Source organism: Arvicola amphibius, chromosome 2 (genome assembly GCF_903992535.2).
Source record: "Arvicola amphibius chromosome 2, mArvAmp1.2, whole genome shotgun sequence".
In the NCBI taxonomy this organism is placed as follows: Eukaryota; Metazoa; Chordata; class Mammalia; order Rodentia; family Cricetidae; genus Arvicola; species Arvicola amphibius.
This window is the reverse complement of record NC_052048.2, coordinates 4464010-4478005: the sequence shown is the minus strand read 5'-3', so window position 1 is coordinate 4478005 and position 13996 is coordinate 4464010. Positions and strand designations below refer to the sequence as shown.

At 46.1% G+C, this 13996-nt stretch overlaps 1 protein-coding gene across 3 annotated transcripts in view; it reads left to right on the top strand.

Moving 5' to 3' along the window:
- Rassf8 (Ras association domain family member 8) overlaps positions 1-13996 on the top strand; it is a 76665-nt gene that overhangs the window by 45402 nt on the left and 17267 nt on the right. The window contains exon 1 of one of the 3 annotated variants that reach the window (XM_038320308.2): positions 2901-2916. The exons of the other annotated variants lie outside the window; for them this stretch is intronic. The gene's annotated coding sequence lies outside the window, so the exon portion shown is untranslated. Of the gene's footprint in view, positions 1-2900; positions 2917-13996 lie in introns of those variants that run through there. 3 annotated transcript variants of the gene reach the window in all.

Sequence of the window (13996 nt, the reverse complement as noted above, 5' to 3'; positions counted from 1 at the left end):
GTCTGGTGTGTAAGTTGGCTGTGTCCTAGAAGGTAGTATTCCCAACTGCTTCAGTCTGCCAGTAAGTGCAGCCTTTTGTCAGCTTCTGCTCTTATCAGTCTTTCAAAGTTTAGTTTTTTGAGACCCACTTTTAAAAGGAAGCATGTTGGGTTACTTACAGGGAGGCCTATACTGTGGAAAACAAAATGTGTAACTGTCCCCTTGGTGAGAATGCAGGTGAGTGTAATATGTAGGTGATTAATAGTTGGGGTTTACACTTGATGGTGAAAGCATTCTTAGTAGCTTTCCCCTGTGAGCAAAATAATGTCTTATTCAGAAAACAAGAAAAAATATCTTTGATTAAGAGCCATGGGGTCGGGCTGGAGAGATGGCTCAGTGGTTAAGAGCACTGACTGCTCTTCTAGAGGACCTGGGTTCAACTCCCAGCACCCACATCGCAGCTCACAGCTGTTAATAACTCCAGGACCTGACACCCTCACACAGACACACACATGCAGGCAAAACACCAAAGCACATAAAATAAAAGTAAATAGATTTAAAAATGGGGAGGCCTGGGGGTTTGAAGTATTTCTGCAGGAATACAAACCCATGCTGTTCTCACTTCACAGTCCTGGAATAGGACTGCAGGGACCAGAAATGAGCCAGCTTACATGCTTGTATCTGTTTTAAGAAAGTTCTTGCAGGTGTCAGGGTGTGGCTTTTAAGGTTACTTGTCCAGGTGAGGTGTGGCATTGAGTGTTTTCACATGCAGACTGTCTGCCATGACAGCCATGATGCAGTACAGCTCCATAGCTGATCCCGGGAAGCAGACTCCTGTGGTGCCTGCATGAAATAGAAGAGTGTATCATTTGAGTGAAGTATTTTCTTGAAAAACCAGAGGTGATTCTGGCCACTCTGATAGGTAAGTAGTTCTCAAATTGTGCCTTTATTTCAAAATTTATTTCAAAAAAACTCTATTTCCTCACAATGTAGCATGTGTGTGTATCAGTATCATAAAATATGACCAAATAATATCACAAGAAAGCATCTTGGAGGCCAGAGAATACTTAGTTATTATGTTACTGGACTGTTAACCACTCTTCTGATAAACTAAGAGGTCTTAACTTCATAAGCCTGTCTTCAGTATTTTAATATCATTTTGTAGAATCATGGCATTTAAATGCCCCATTGTAAAACACAGCAGAAGGAGAGAGCAGTTGCCAGTGGCGGCCAGAAGGGGGCGGCAGTCTCCTGGGCCTGGAGTTACAGGCAGCGTGGGCTAAGAACGTGAGTGCTGCGAACCAGACTTGTTCTCGGAAGAGGAAGAGCAGCAACTGCGGTGTCTCCAGCTCCCACAAGTGTCGCACTGTGCAGTCAGGGTGAGAGAGTGCCGGGGTCTGGTAGATTGCAGAGAGGCGTCAGTGGCTACAAATAATAAAGGTGGGAGCCTTTGTTGTTGGCAGGAAGGGTGGTGAGCAGTTGGTGCCAGAGGTACCGTCCACAGCTGCTTCCTTGATGGGCGTGAGAGGTCAGGTCTGGACTGGAAAGCTTAAAACAAGGCGTGATTGTACACGTGTGAAAGGCGAAGGGCTCGGTGCTCCTGGGACTTTCTTACTCAGCAGTGTCCAGGAAGCCAGGGCTTCCACCTGACTTAAATGCCTGCTTTCTAAGCTTTTCAAAGAAAGTCACCAATTTCCTTATGTGTACAGCATCACATTGGGTTGTGTTGAGTGAGATGCATAGTGTGAGCGGCCATAGGAGTCTGAGATGGAGCCGTCTGCGCCCCTAGAAAGGAGTGAGCAGCAGATCGTCTGGGTGCTGGAGCATTTTGTATCTGGGGATTTCTAGATGACGGTCTCCCCCCCCCCTCGCTTCACTGCCATGTCCTCCTGACACAGCCTCGGCTTTTTATCCCATGGGGACCCTTTCTTGTGATGCCTTGCTTGTTCTCATGTGTTGACTTTGAAAGGTCTTTCAGGAACTTTGCTGTGGTATTATTGTGTATGTTGATACTAATTCTTTCATAGAAGGAAGTAGGAGAAATTGAGTTATTAATGTACATTAAAACTCTTAATTCAGTATCACTTACATTTATAGAAAAATGTTGAAAATCACACAGGCAGGGAAGCTTGAATTGTTCATACAAAACATATTGCTGCATTGAGTGTGTGCCTCAAAGCCAGGGTCTGGGGCTCTTGAGAGTCTTCAGTGACTGTCACATGTTCTAAAACACACAGATTGTTTTTAGACAAGAAATTTTTTTAAAAAAAATGGAAATTTCTACATTTGTGCATAGCAAAGACTCAGAAACTTTCTTTTCTAGCAGTTTTTATTTTATTTTATTTTTTTGGGGGGGAAGACAAGGTTTCTCTGTGTATCACTGGCTGTCCTGGAATTCACTTTGTAGACCAAGCTATCTTGAACTCAGAGATCCACCTGCTTCTGACTCTCAAGTTCTGGGATTAAAGGCGCACATCACCACACCCAACTTCCTAGCAATTTTTACTTTTTTCAGCTAGTCATAGCCTAAAAAACTTTTAATATGTAAAACTTGCAGGCTTATTAAAAGTGGAAGAACTAGATGCATCCCATCAGCATCTAGCTCGCTTACCCCGCCCTGTGTCTTCCACATGGGATATCAGCTGAGAAATTCTGTTCGTGGCCAGATGCCTGGAGTGCCAGCGGAATTAAACAGCGCGTGGACTCTTTTGGCCGCGCTTCAACACCAGCGATCACGTGTCTAATATTAACCTCATGTGCCTACAGAAGCTGTTAGAGTAACATCTGGACCCTTGCACTGCCGAAGCTGAAAGCTGCACTATTGCACGATGGGTAAAAAGGAAGGCGGTAGAGGTGCGCTGCAGAGCGCAGGCTGCGTGTGCTCTGGCTTCCACACAGCCAAACTCAGGGACGCTCAGCTGTCTTGACTTCCCTAAGGTAAAAGCCAGTGTTGCTGCCACTCTGAGTACCCCCTGCCACTCTGACAGAACAGCACAGATGATTTCCAGAGACGCAGTCTTGATTTAGTATCACCGCTTTGGAGGTTCCAGTGACCTGTGAAGGCAGAGCATTGGAGCAGCCAGGAAGCACAGAACAAGCTTAGGCAGGCCCAGCCTCCTCGGCTTCCATGACCCAGCCCCTTGGCTGATGCCACCCACATTCAGGGCCAGTCTTGTCCTTGGCAGTGTCTAGAGCTCCAGTCAGTTTCTTATCCAAATGTTGTGCCCGGTCTCAGGCCATCACAGGATCTGGGAACGTGGGGGACTCACAGAATCTGGGAGTGTGAGGGACTCACAGAATCTGGGAACATGGGGGACTCACAGAATCTGGGAGCGTGGGGGACTCACAGAATCTGGGAACGTGGGGGACTCCCTTGGTTCGCCATTTGCTTTGTTCTCTTGTTTTATTGCTGGGATTGAGCTCATAGCCTCATCAGGGTTCAGCGTGCGCTCTGCACTCAGTTGTCTCCAGCCTCGCGGGCTCCACTCTGCAGTCAACTCCTGGGATCTGTCTAAGCTAGTGTCGAAGCACCAGGTAATATAAAAATCACAGACCGTTTGTATATACAGCATCCTTTATTTTCACAGATTAAAGGCGGCCTTCGATCTTTGTCCAAACCTGCAACGCATTGGTTTACTCATCCTAAAGCATGTGACATTTTTGTAAAATATCAATGGCTACCTAAAAAACAGCAGTAATATAATGTTTAGAGCATTGTTTAATAGGAAAAAGAGAAGTCTAATTAGGGTAAATGTTGGTGTCACTCACCTTGGTAACAATAATATCTTCATGTAACAATTTCTCGGTGTGTTTTGGGTGGAGGTGAGGTCTGTTGTGCACTCTGCATGTCTGTCTGGTACTTTAGTGTCAGTCTCCGTGGGGCTTTGCTCTACCTTTGTGAACCGTATTGCATCATGTTAGTGGCCTTTTCAGGGGTGGGGTCTGCATTTATACATTTATAACGACAGTGAGATTGCATCTGTGGATTATTTTCTCTCATTATGTATCTGGTGCCCCCTCCTTCCCACCAATTTACCTGAGCACTGGTGAAGGGGGCGCAGGAGGAAGATGTTCTAAGCAGAAAGCAATGCACGGGAAACAATGCACGTGGTTCCCTCACAGCAGCCGAAGATGATGTTGCAGGAAAGCGCGCTGTGTGAAAAGTATGGGCTTTATTATCCTGCAGTAGTGAGGAGCATCCACTCTCTATCATGATAGAGCGCCCCCAGATATGTGTTAATACGGAGTGGTGAACCCCTGGAGTGGCATGGCCTGGGATGGGTTTGGTCAAGGGAAGGAGCTAGCATGCTTTGGTACTGAACAGATGTTTCCGTCTGTTCAGAGTGTCTCTGGGTGTTTTCTCCTCTACAGTACATTCATTTTCTTCTTAAATATTGACCGTGAAATGAGCGTTCTTATGTCTGTTGCACCAGAGATGTAGAGGGGAACTTGCTGTCACTAGACCATCTATAAGAGTAAAACTGGCCACACCATGGGACAGCTCCAATGACTGCACCTCTACTAACTTTTATCAGAAGTACTGGACAGTTGGGGAGATGCCATTAAAACTTGTGATGAAGCATCAAGAGTAATTACCACAACTCTCCAAAGTAAGATGTAGTTTATAGCAACTAATGCTCACAAAAGTTCAGCCCAGAAGTAGTGATAAGAAAATATTTTTATCTAGGACAGTGGTTCTCAACCTTCTTACTGTTCCTCATGTGGTGACCCCAACCATAAGGTTATTTTATTGCTACTTCATAACTAGTTTTGCTAGTGTCATAAATCATAATGTAAATATTTTTTTGGAGATAGAGGTTTGGCAAAGGGTTGCCACCTACAGGTTGAGAACCTTTGACCTAGAGGGTAAAGGGCCATCTGTCAGATGCCCGTACAGTGAGTCAGTGAATTTGCTGCATCATGCTTTTCAGCTTGATACAATTTTTGAAGTTCTTAATCAAATACACGAGCTTTCCAAAGCCTACTGCAATACTTTTGTTGTATGTATGTGACTCCACTCTGCTTCCCTCACCTGCACGCCAGTGGGGCAGCAGCAGGCGCTTCTGGCTTCTGTGTTGAGCATGGGGGTGGGGTGGGGGGAAGCGCAAAAGCTTCAGGGCTCCCAGAAAAGAAGAGCAAGGAGTGTTTTTCTGTGGCGTTGGCGTGATCTTTCCCTCTGGGGAAAATGAGTTCTAGTTTTGGGGAGCAATAAGACTTATTATACCTGCACAGAGCCATTTCAGCATGCCCGATGCACTCAGAAACCCTTCCTGCATGCCTGCACTCACTCCCCATCCAGGACATAGCTGTGGTTTCTGTCACTAGGTTCGGGAAGTTGGTCCCCAGCTGATTCCCAGGACAGCTGCAGCAGGCAGTCTGCGTTTCTGCCAGCAGAGAGGCAGAGCTGCTTCCCCACTTCCTTACCGACATTTGTCATCTGTTTCTGTGTTTGTCACAATGTTTATACTCCCAAAGTTTGCTTCTGACCAGTTTAAAAAATAATTTGTGTGAGGAACTAGTACCTGTGGACTGATGGGCAGTGTGGCTGTTCTGTGGTCAGCTATGACCCTTGATTCCTGTCCCTGTGATGTGTGCCCATGCTTTTGTAGTCTGAATCAGAAGGTGGATCTGTAAGGCGGCTTTCACAGCGTCGTTAGTGTTGCTAAAGCAAACAGAGTAATCTCCTTTCTGGTTTTCCTCCAAGGTGGGGCATAGCCTCTTCATTTAATGCCTACTACATTACAGTGAATCTGAGCTTAAGAGCGTGGACGGCTGTGGATCTGAGGGTGTGGGAATGGTGGCTGTGATGCCATGCCCTTCTGTAGAGGCTTGGGGCTCCAAGGCTGAGGTCTAGACTTAGCTCCCTATCTAGTTCTGGTTGCCTGAGCTCCTGAGCAGTTCAGTAACCCCTGCCATGGAATCTTTGGAGGTTTTTGTTTGATGAGGGTGTGGGCTAGTGTTACACAAATCATTTAAACACTTGGCAACACATTTGAAGTTTTTAAACTGGAAATTCGGAAGGCCTTACCAGGACTTATAATGGCTTTGGTGTAAACCGCTTGTTGCCTGTGGTATTCAATCTCCAATGTGTTAGCGGCACTGGTGGCTGATGGTTTCCAAGTCATCTTCTGCTGACTTTAAACAAACTTGAGACAGTATCTCACTGTGTAGCTGTGAGAACCTGTTCTAGGACCCTAGCTCTCTTAGAACTCACTGTGTAGACTAAGCTGGCCTCGAACTTAAAGAGATCCGTCTGCTTCTGCCTCCACCATGAATAGCATGACATTTTTAGTAATACAGATTTCTATTCAGCATCCTGGCCTTGTGACTCTAAAGAAAACTACCTATGACTGGAGATGACGAGAGGACTTTTGTGTTTTCCTCATATTTACTTCATAAGTGGATTTATTTAAATAAACTTTCAACCAGTGGCTCAATTTAGACAAATCAGGTGATTCACCTGTCTTTATTAAATGTTTATAGAGTGTGTTTGTCATTTGTGTCTTCATGACGTACCCACATTACAGAATATCTAACCCTGTGCTGGTATAATTAGCCAGAGTTCATGAATTACATTATTCATGGAAAGTCAGATCCAGCCAGATGGTGGTGCACGACTTTAATGCCAGCACTCAGGAGGCAGAGGCAGGGGAATCTCTGAATTTCAGGCCAGCCTGGACTGCAGAACAAGTTCTAAGACCGCCAGAGCTACACAGAGAAACCCTGTGTTAAAAGAAAAAAAGAAAAAGAAAGCAAGTTGGCAAATCCTCAGCATTTCTTGTCTCTGACCATTCCCTGAACATCTGGGTACTTACTTAGAACAGCTTCTGTGTTTTGTTTTTGTTGGTGTTCTGACGTTTGGACTTTTATTCTTGTTATAGGGTAGATGCTGGACACCCCCATCCCGAAAGCACGTCTTTAAACGCTGATCCTCAGAGTTGTGCTAGCAGGGTTTGTTACTTTAAGGAATAGGGCCAGGGGTGAGAGCCTGTGAGGTAAGCGGTGCTCTCCACTCTGCACCCCTGTCCTCAGCATCCCCAGCAGATCCACGGCAGCACTGGGTACCAGGTCACCGCAGACTCTGAGACCACAGGCTTTCTTCTGTGAGTCAGTTATCCTAATGGAAACCTAGTAGTCCTGATTTCATTTTCTTGCTGTGTGTGTGGCTGCTCTATCCCTGTCATTACTCTGAGACACAGGCTGCACTGATTAAACTTGGAGGTAGGCGGGTGACAAGCAAGCCCCAACAGCCGTCCCACCTGCCCTGCCCAACATGGCCTGTGGCCATGGCCAGCTTCTGTGTGAGGTGCTAGGGTTTTCCCATGTTCTCCCGTTTGCATAGCAAGTGTTCTTGCCTGCTGGCCCATCTACACCACCCGCCCCTGCGCGCCTGTTTGTGCCCAGTCTTGGTATTTAAAAAAGAAATCAGAAAATTGTCATGGCCTCAATATAATACTTTTGGATTAATAGCTAGAACAAATTACTGGTTTTTTGCACTTGAGCTACAAACATAGCCAACTTAATTTTCTCAGATGCTCTGCCACTGCTAAGTAAATTTAGAAAATGAGTTAGTATCATGAGGTGGAGGAAGGTTACTGGGTGGCGAGTGGGAGAGAGTGTTGTCAGGTGAACTCTTACCTGAGGAGGAAACAAAGGCACAAGGCCCTTTGGCCTGAAGTTCCCTGAAGGCAGCAGAAGAGGAAAGAGGAAATGGCCTTTCTGATGGATCTGTGCTGCAGCACTGGGAGGCAGCACAGCTGACCTGAAGCCTGGCGTTCTTCAGGGTCTGGGGAGAAGCAGACTTCCCTGTCCGTCAGCTGCTGACCCAGCAGACGTGCTTCTTCCTGTGCCGTGAGCGGCTAAGGCGCACATCCCGGTTCATTTTGTTAGCATGGCGCGGAAAGCTGTGCCCCTGGGGTCTGACCCCATTGTCTAAATTTATTATTCAATCCGTGCCTTTCCCTCTGAACATTTAATTACACCAAAACAAAGCCAGATTCTTTTGAAAAGTTCTGTTTTCAAATGTTCTTCTAGGGTTTCGCGTTTGATTTGTTTTTAGAGGTCTGTGCTTTTCCTTGGGATCTTGGTTGGGCTAATGAATGTGTGAAAACTCAGATGATCAGAAATTCAGCATCTTTTTAAATCGGGTGGCTGTGTAAACCTGAACAATGTTTCGGCTGGACAGTGCGTTTCAGAGTGTGTGGTTCACAAGCTCCCGTCCCTGTAGAGCGTGACAGAAACACTTTTCTCTAGTTCCCGCAGCAGACAAGAAAGTAGAGAGCATGTGTGCACACATATCTCCATATGCACACATAACACAGTTGTGTGCAGTCCTCCATCAAGGTGCTAGTGAGTCTAGCTGGATCCCCATGATGGGCAACTGTTGTACGTGTGCAGTCTCAAAGCTGGGCAAGAGGAAGAGGCTCAACGGCATCGCTCTGCACTGAGACAGTGATGTATTGGGTCTGGTTTTTCTCTTTTAAGTACATAGTTCTACGTTTTCTGTGCAGCTCTACAGAACTACCTGTCGCCTTACAAATTAAAAATATCCAAAACTTCATTACTATTTTATTTAGTGCAGAATCTTACTGAGACAGGAAGTTGCTGGCTACTGTGTTTTGATTTTTTTTTTTTTTTTTGGTGTGCATTGGTGCTTTGCCTGCTTGTGTGTCTATGTGAGGGTGGAGCTAGAATCACAGACAACTGTGAGCTGCTGTGTGGGGGCTGGGAACTGAATCTGGGTCTTCTTAACCACGTAACCACTGAGCCATCTCTCCAGCCCATGTTTTGAAAATTTTAATGTCCAGTCTTAAAATAAATGTCAGCTGTCTTTTTGTTTGTTTACTGTGTGTGTGTGTGTGTGTGTGTGTGTGTGGTGTGATGTTTTATTGGTTCTGAGCACTGAACGTTTATGGCACCTAGGATGAACATTTCAGGTCCTGTTAGGCCATGCTACCACCTCACTATACAATATTTATCACCTAAAATACAAGGATGTGGTAGCTTTTCCCCAGAATATGCTATGAGCATAACCTTTAATAAGGATCTTTTCTGAAATAATATAAATTTCAGTCAAATAATTTTAATTTATATTTTTTCCACTTAAAAAAGAAACATACAGAAACTTAAGAATTTGTCAAGGCTGGGAAGATGACTTTGCATATAAGAGCGCCTTCCACCAAGTCTGAGAGCCAGAGTTCGGTTCCCAGAACCCACATAGTAGAACAAGAGAACTGACTTCCACAAGTCTCTGACTGCTACATGCACCATGGTATATGCATGTATGGATAACACACACACACACACACACACACACACACACACACACACACTCCGTGGTTGTCTCTGCTGTACCTTCGCCTAGGGTAAAGCAGAGCCAGTCTGGCTGCTTCACCAGCGATCTTCGCTCTATTGTGATGAACTTATTTTAAGACAGAAAAGCTTTATTATGTGATATGGAACATCTTTTCTGAGACAATTTCATACAATACTGGTTAATATTTTCACTTCTAAGTGGTATTAGACACAGTTTTTATAATTGTTTTTCTATCTCCTTTTCCACAAATATGATTTGCTTGGCTATTTCCCTAAATGTTAAAAACAAAACAGTATCTGGGAAGCTGCTTCAGTAACTGCTTTGTTTAAACTCCTGGGAAGCTGCGGAGTAGCATCCGTGTCTTGACGCCACCTCGGGTGTCATTTCTGAGGTTCACACTGCGGTGTTTCATATGCTCCATAGTGTCGACTAACGGTGTGACTTAGCAGCACCCAGGAATCTGAGCAGAGGAAGGGCTCTGATGCTGAACACCCTTGAGTCCTCCCACTCAGAGTCCTCAGAGTGCCTGTGCTTCTCCTGGCCACCCTCTGCGGTTGCTGTCCGGTTCTGCAGACGTGGGTGCAGTGTCCGCCGTGTGTTGTCACTGTGACGCAGGACTCGGTTTGTGGAGAATTAGGAGGCAAAAAATCAGAAACATTTCTGGGGGTGGGGGAAGCAGCAACTAGAGTTTGGAGAAGCTGCAGAGCTGTGTGTTGGACAAAGCTGAAATATCTTTAGTAGGACTGTATTTGGAAAAGGGTTTCCTGTAGCGATAGTACACAAAGTGGATGTGCAAGCAGAGGCAGCGTGGACAGCCATGAGCTAGCAGGCAATTGCAGTGCAGCAGTTTGCTCCCAGGCTGGTCCACGGCACATTTGTAGTGCCCGTCAGTGGTAAGAAGACACCATGGTCCATTACCGCGAGCATCTCTACTGCAGGTAGAGGAAGCCGTTGCTGCTCTGCAGCATGAACTTCCGTGTGCCCACACCTGTCGTGGTGGTTGCCTTTGGGAGGATCAGGTCTAGAAGGGCACTTGGTCTTGGAGGTGCATAAGTAGATGCATTCATTTTGCCAAATTCATACCTACGATACCTGAGTTTTCTCTAATATGTTATACTTCAATAAAAATGTTTCTTTTAAAAACCAGTTTTTATCAATCGCTAAGCTTGTGTATACTGTTAGGATACCATTTCCAGCCTTCTCCCATCTAAATAGCCATTATTACCATGCCGCCATTCGCCCGTCAGACTCTGGGGTCAGGTAGTATTTGCATTCAGACCCTAGCGTGCACCCTGCTTAGCTGAGATGTGTGCCTTTGGGAGGCTCCGTTCCCTCAGAAACCCCCATGCCATGCATTGCTCCCTCCCTCCCAGCCTTTGGCTGTGAGCTCCATGCATCTGACTGCAGCAGCCATGGCCCTGAAGCGTCCTTCAGAGCTCGTGTTAGAACTGGCTCTCACAGGAACTGCTCACATCTCTCCTGAAACACATGCCCATTGCATAAGCGCTTACTGGCACTTCCTAGCCGGGCCAGCCTGGGTGAGCGTCCAAGTGCTCTCTGCCTCAGTTTCCATACTTGTTTGATTCATGTCATGAATTTAACTCGGATGGGTGATGAAAGGTTAGAGACAGACAGAGGTGACTCGCAAACATTCTGTCACAGAAAGACTTAGTGCTTACTCCTTGCTGTTCCTGTTGATTGAGCCAGTAAAGTTGAGCACATTGCCCCTTGGTTGACTTTTTGTCCTGAGTAATAAAAAGCCCAGGAGTTCACTGCTCAAGGAGAATGGCCACAGGGTTTTGTCCTTAAATCTGCCTTTCAGGCGTCACTGCCTTCTCCGCAGGTTTTCAATAGAAGTATATGACATTTGCTCATTAATGGAAGAGCGCCCTACAGTGGCGTGTGGGTGGCGCCTGCAGTCTCCATCACACCATCTCTAGGAGTTAAGGATGTCCTGGGACCCGACAGAGGCACACCACAGGACCGATGGCTTTTCATGCTCCCTTTAATAATACCACTGCAGCAAACAGGTCCCAGAAGTTCATTGGTTTTACATTTTTTTTTTTTATTTAAGGGCTTTTGTGCCCAACAATAGGGAAAGCAGCAGCCATGTGTGGCTTTCTTATGCCAACACGCTATCCCTGACTCTTGAGAGAAATACCCTGCTTGGCATCTCTTCTGGGCACTGTTTTATAATATATATATAGCTGTGTCACGTGGTGCTGGACATTGCCGTGGTTCTTTTCCAGTTGGTTTCAGTGAACTCTGAGCCACTGTGGCCTTTGGATGTGATTTGCATGTCCCCCAAAGGTGTGTGTGTTGGAAGCCTGCTTCCTAGAGTTGCCTATGATCGGAGACTCTGGACCTTTGAGAGGTGGGGCACCATGGAGTTGCCTTCAAAAGGAATCAAGGTATCCCACCACGGCCCCAGTTATTTTTGGTAAGAGGGTTGTTGCAGCACTCTTGGCACATCTGGGACCCTTGCTTCCCATCCACTTGTCTCTGCCACTGTAGTACCTTCCATAGTGATGCCACCAGAGGGCAGACTCATGGAATAATACAAATCAGACTACCCCAGCATCCTCCCTATGCCTGGAGGACCTACCCCGTGAAGAACCCTTAGCTTTCTCCAACCCAGGCCTTCACCAGGTAGAGCCATCCGCTCTGGGCATTCATTCATTGCTAGGTCAGTGGTTTGAGGGGTGGGGATAGCACAGCTGGAATGTGGAGAAAGAGAGGAGGAGGGGAATGGACACAGTGCTGGAAGTGGTGTGGACAGCGGCACTCCTGTCAGAGTTGACCCCCAAAAAGCTAGGGACGTCAGGAACCGCTTGTAGTGGTGCTCACACGGAGTCTGTGGGCTATGCCCACTGTGCTGTTTTCTTGTCCTGCTGCCCCATGCAGAGAGCTTGGTGTGGCAGTGCTCTCTGTCAGCCAGAAAAGAGGCTAGTCTAACGACAGTTCCTGCGGTCCTTTAGGGTGTTAGAGGTAGTTGGGGATAATGACAGGCTTAGTTTGTCAGTGTAGTAGAAAGAGACCAGTCAACAGAGCTCATTTTGGAGACCACTCTCAGTTATTGGATACACCTGTCTTCCAAAATGGGTAAACATAAAGATTTTGCTCATTTTTGAATTATGGTTATTACACAGTATTTCTGCATTTGTCCTTAGATCCTAGTTAAAAAGCAAATTTTACCCATTTAAAAGACAATTGTGTGTGTGTGTGCCTTTCTGTCTGTCTGTCATTCAGACTGAGTATATGCACAAATGTGTGCGTAGACGCCCATAGAGGCCAGAACAGGGCGTTGGACTGCAGGTGTTGGCAAGCCGTCTAACACGGTACAAGGATGGGACTCCAGCCCCCATGATAGAGCAGCATCCTTGGGACCCAGTCGCTGTCTCCCCAGCTCAGCACAGGCTTCGCACAGAGAAGCATCTCTCCTCGGTTGTTTAAGCACTGTGCTTCCAGAAACGTTTGGTCCTGATTGAGGAGCTGCTTGTTAACAGCACTGGGTATGGAATTAATCTCAATGTGGCTACGGAATCAGTATCGTATATCGCTTAGGAAAATGGATGTGTCAGGACACTATCCAGGATGAACGTGGAAAAAAGAAAAGCCTTTTATAGTGCCAAAGTAAGAAATGAGATTAAAACCTAGGTACTGCTTGCATTCACGGGAAAGTGTAAGGAAGGAGCCATCAGGATGGCTCAGCAGGTTAAGGAGCTTGCTGTCAGCCTTCTCGGACCTCTGGTAGAAAAGGAAAACCATTTCCTACAAGTTGTCATATGACCTCCACACCTGTGTGCTCCCACAGACAGACAGACAGACAGACAGACAGACAGACAGACAGACAGACACACACACACACACACACACACACACGAAGATGGAAGTTACAAAATAACCCCACACTAGCCCAGAATTGCATATAATAAAAGGTTATTTATTTAGGGGTAGACTCCCAGATCACAGTCTTCTGCATGAACAGGGAACAGGAACCGAATCCAGAAGCCAGGAGAGAGAGAGCAAGCATGTGCTTTATGTAGGCGTTCATAGTATAAGAGGCCATGCCCAAGTGGGCTGGTAATTTAAAGGCTACTGGCTGAAGGAATTCCTACAGCACACACACACGCATACACAGACACACTAAATGTAATAGAAACTTTTTTTAAAGTTTAAGGGAAAAAGACACTTCTTAACGGAAGAATTAGTATTTTCATTCCAGTAACATTATCTGACTCAGAATGTTTTATACTAAATGAGATCAAAATTTTAAATAGTAATCCTCTAAAAAATCTTAGGTTGAAGCTGGGTGGGCGTGCTGGCACATGCCTTTAATCCCAGCACTCAGAGGCAGAGGCAGGCAGTGTGGGTCTCTATAAGTTTGAGTCCAGCCTGGTCTACAAAGTGTTGTTACACAGAGTGTTGCGGGAGCTTCTTCCTCTCCTTCAGCCAATAGCTGCTGAGATACCAGCCCATTGAGGTGTGGTCTCTCCTTCTTTAAAAAAGCAGCAACTGCCCTCCGCTCGCTCTCTGGCTTCCGGCTCTGCTTCCGGTGACTAGGCTCCCTTCCTGGTTGCACAGAGGGCTGTTGGCTGGGACGGTGATCTGTAAGTTTTTCCCCATTAAATAAATAACCATTCTATTAATCATAATTCCAAACTGGTATGGGATTGTTTGTGATTTGAGCCTTCATCTGGC